Source organism: Montipora capricornis, chromosome 3 (assembly GCF_036669925.1).
Source record: "Montipora capricornis isolate CH-2021 chromosome 3, ASM3666992v2, whole genome shotgun sequence".
Lineage (NCBI taxonomy): Eukaryota > Metazoa > Cnidaria > Anthozoa > Scleractinia > Acroporidae > Montipora > Montipora capricornis.
In genome coordinates this window covers 9313378-9318377 of record NC_090885.1, presented here as the reverse complement: position 1 = coordinate 9318377, position 5000 = coordinate 9313378, and positions in this window count along the sequence as shown.

Here is a 5000-nt window from a genome sequence, read left to right as displayed (position 1 = left end):
TCGCAGGTATCGTTACAGCAGCGTATTTCCAAGTGTGCGAGATTTTCTTAAAGATGTCCTCCCCGATTCACCTAATAAAATAGCAGCGATTACTTTTGATCTCCTTTTCTTAGTCGAGGTATTTCTCGATTTCTTGCATCAATTGCTGTGGCTGAAATTTTGCTGATCTCCAGAGAAAACGTTTGCTTCTGAATGCTGCCAAAGTAACAGCTGATGTGTTCTTTAATAGCCTTGCAAAGGGCAATACCCAGGCTGTGCAAATGTGCTGGCAATTCCTTTGAGACAATGTTACTTGGATAATGGACAATAATCTGAACGTGAAAAAAGATTAAAGACAGTTGCAAAGAACACAGGAAAGAGATTGTGAGCACCTTAAGTTGGGTTGTCATTAATGTTCTCAAGGAACATTAATTTTGCTCTAAGGAAATTCTTGTTTGCTATTTCATATTTCATACAAAAGTGTGCTGTGTGTTCGACAGTAATAACAACAACGGAGTCCTGAGGTTTCTTAAACAATGCTGAAAGAAATCTTCTCCAATAGTAAAACGAGTTTGGATCCATGTAGTACATAATCTGAGTTGTACCTCTGCAAATATAAAATCTTAACCTTGATATTTATCTTTACATCAAAGATCCCAAAAATGTGACAACTTTTAATAATTAATTCACATTCGTTCAATATTTTTTTATTAATTTGTCAGCGTTATTGGACACATCAGAAAAAATAGCACAATATTTCAGTTTAGGGAAACAAAATAGAACCTCAAAAAATGAACCATTAGTAACTGATTTATGTACCATTTTCATATTTCCCACAGAAAGAAGGAAACAGCATACTCTTTCTATAGTACAAGTATGTTGAACAATGACAACAATGATATTAATGATAATGATAATAATAATAATAATTATTATTATTATTATTATTATTATTATTATTATTATTATTATTATTATTATTATTATTATTATTATTATTACTATTATTGTTGTTGTTCAACTGTATCCAGCTGCTTGGGTTTTGAAATCAGCATTAATATTATACTAAGGCAAAATGCAAAATGTCACTGCAGCATTAATCTAGATAGACAATTGTTCGAAGAGGTAAAGAGCACTCTACAGAATGACAGAAATGTGGTCACTGATGAAAAGAGAAATTATTTTCTCAGTTTAGGGAATGGGAAAAAGATTACTCCAATCTTTACAAAAGGGCTACAGCTTCATACATGTGTAATACTATTGCGAGGCAATGTGTTTGCTGGGTCCCAACTGCTGCTATGGTAATGGTACAGTGCTGCTCAAAGGCCCTCTAAAACTTGTTGCTTGAAAAGTATCTCGAAAACCAATTCAGTGGGCAGTATTTTGTTTTTTAGATTTTGAAACCATATCATAATTCTGTGACCCAGCACATGATGTGAGAAAGAACTATAAACTGAAGAAGAATTTGAAAAATTTATGAAAAAGCTGAAAGATGAAAAAAAGTCCACTGGAAGAATGCAAAATAACGCTTCTCGCTTGTTTCCAAACAAATCAGGGAAGGACGCTGGACAAACGTTTGAGATAAGCCTGACCAAATCTAACAAACTATTTCTGGTTGTAAATTAATCTATATTCATTAATGATCCTCTGGAGTGGCTCAGGTGGCATGTGTGACAATAAGCCGGAGCACTTGGCTGAACATCTGTTCTGAGCCTCCTAAAGGATAAGGATATGGCATCTTTTGTAAAAAGTTAAACTAAGTAATTTGCAAAAAACTTGAAACTTAAGAATATGCCATTACAACAATGGCAAATGTCATTTTCTAGTGTACTGTCAGTATAATAAAACATGTGTTTCTACATCAACATACAGTGTGTGTATGTATACAGAATTATTGGAATTGTGTATACCTTGACAGATATTCCTTTGCTTGATTTTGGAAAGCAGTGGCAACTTGATTTTGGTGTTTGGGTGCTTTCCTCATGGTGATTTTTTAACTCACCAGGACAATACATCACTGAGGATGGTGGAATTGGCTTAATTGGTACATTTTCAAAGGGAATTCTATAACCTTTTTCCATGTCACTGTGAAAAGCAGTTTCTGCATCTTGCCTCGGTGTCAAAGGATAAAGGGGATGTCTCCTTTTCAACAAGTGCTTTGCTGAAATGGCAAATGACGACTTTTTTTTTTCCAGATTGATTCCAGCCTTTTGTGACAAGTGTCGCACAATGCACCAGAAAGACCATCAGCTGCCTGGACTTTTAAGTTTGATCGAAAGCCTCTTCAAATATTTTCAAAAATTTACCATAAAGGTTTCGCTGTCTCTGTTTGTTAACAAAAACGTAAGAACGCACTCGACAACAGGCGTGACTGAACTGTTTCTTTCGGTTGGCTCATCGTGAACAATATCGTGAAGAGAACACGAGCTCGATAGCGTTGAATTTAATTCGGCGCGCATTGAAATAAAGTCGTGCTGCGTGTGGCCCGTGCGATCAAGAATTTCTCGAGATTAGCAAAAGTTATTGCCACCGCAATTCATGTAAGATTTCTAGAAATACCTCGACCAAGATAAGGGGGCAGAATAAAAATAATTGCCAGATCAATTAAGTAATCGCTGCACTGCTATTTTATTAGGTGAATCGGTGAGAACATCTTTAAACAAATCTCGCACACTTGGAAATACGCTACTGTACCAATACCTGCGAAAGGTCCAGCGTATTTCTCCACCGATATTCCGAACGATTCCCTGTATATTTTGTGCTGTGATTGAGACTTTTCTCCTCGAGCAAAACCTTGCCAAACAAACCAAGGCGAGTATGGCGATCAAGTGATTTCCGTGAAAGAAGACACGAAACGACTTCACGGCCTGCTGACCTCTGATTGGGCAGAAAAACACAAAGAATTTCTGGCACCAATCAGAATTGAGAATTACCTCTGCTGTTTGGAACTGGTCTGGTAAGAACTTGTCCCCAGGGGCTCTTCTCGCCCCACTATGTTTTTCTTCGTCGCCATTTCCTTTCGCCCGTTTTGACTTTCCCTTTCCTCCGCGATCTGCCCCTGGGTCTCCGAGGATGAATCGAATCCTCATCGAAAGACTCGATCGATCTTAAAAACACGAAAATTTCTGCAGTCTTTGACTTTTATGAATAATCGGAAAGGTCATGATGTTTGTCAAAAGGAAGAAATTGATCACGTGCTAGGCAACTATAAAGTTGCACGTGATCACCATCTGTCAATTGAATGAACTACGGGAAACACAGGCAGCCCAAGCTCGGTTTACGATTTATAGACTTTGTATAGGAAAATATACTTGAGCTTATAAATGCTAAAGTAAGCTGTAAATGTAGAATAAGCTTCACTTACCTATACGTACAGTTGTCCTCGTCTTTTCCGTGCAATGAGAGGGCAAACTGTGTCCGTTTTAGACGAGTTTGTGGCTTACGAATGTTTGCGATGTCGTTAATCATCATTTTATTTAAAAATCATCATTCTATTTAAATAATTCAAATTTAACAAATTAGAAAAATAGATATATATACAACCCGCATGTAGCAACGCTAATCGGGGCGGGTTGTATAGCTTACAATAAAATTCACTAAAATATATTATTATTAAAATCAGGCAAGTAAATAAATAAATAAATAAATAAATAGAATAAACAGGTATACACATATATTCACAAATAGCTACGATTTACATGAGAAGATCAAGAACCTATAATAAGACATAGAACATAAGGAATAAATAATGACAGCTACTAGTGTTTGATTAAAAATAATTAGTAATTTCAAACATTAACGTAGAGACATCAACATAATCATCCTCATTACCAAGTACCGCAAGCAAAAATTGATGAATCTTAGTTTTGAAACGTTTTTTGCTACGTTCACGCAGGTCAGGCTTCAGGCAATTCCACAACTTAGCTCCGAAAATGGAAAACGAATTAAGTTGAATTCTTAGTCTTGATTTATTAACATATAAATTACCAGCATCAGAAAATCTAGTGTTATATGTATGAACGTCAGATGAGCAGGTAAAAACATCACAGATATTCTGAGGCGCAGAATTTGGTAGATATGTCGTGCATAAGAGAACATACTGTTTCAAAATAAAGCATATTGAGGGGTAAGACATTAGCAGAGATAAACAAAGGAATAGCATGAGATCAATTACCAGCAAAGAACATTAGCCAAAGAGCTCGCTTTTGTAAGATAAAGACCTTCTTCAAATAGACCTGTGCAGCTTGGCCCCAAACAGCAATTCCGTAGCATGTATATGGGAAAATCAGATAACGGTAAATTTGGATTAAAGTATTTAGAGGGACAGAGTGTCTTAATCGTGATATAATTCCAACAGCCCTACTAATTTTAGAGGCAATGTAGTCGATATGATACTTCCAAGTTAAATTTTGATCGATGAGCACACCCAGGAACTTAACATAAGCTTTGCATTCAAGAAAAGTATCACTATTTGAGGTATTATTGTATATCCCAATATTGATCTGATAGCTAAGCTTCTTTTGTGATGGCCTAAAGACGACAAAATTGGACTTTTTTGAATTTATGGTCAGCTTATTTGCATTCAACCAGTCAGAGACTTTCTGCAATTCGATGTTGATTATACTTTCTAGTGACTTCAAATCCATGTCAGCATACAGCAGGTTTGTATCATCAGCAAGTAAATGAAAAGAAAGCTTCTCAGAAGAATTATAAATATCATTAATATAAATCAAGAAAAGTAGAGGGCCCAGTACAGAGCCTTGTGGGACCCCTGTTAGCACATTTCTTTTAGAAGATATTCGTTTATCGATTTGAGTAGTTTTGACACTGCCATTTAAGTAGGATGAAAACCAATTGTTTACCGGGCCCCGTATACCTTTTTAAAGTCGAGGAAAATAGCGCAAGTGAACAATTTGTTATCCATATTACTTTGGATCGAATTAACAATATCCAAAATTGCATGCTGAGTTGACATATTTTCACGAAAACCATAGTGGCCATTGTACAGAAGTCCATTTAAT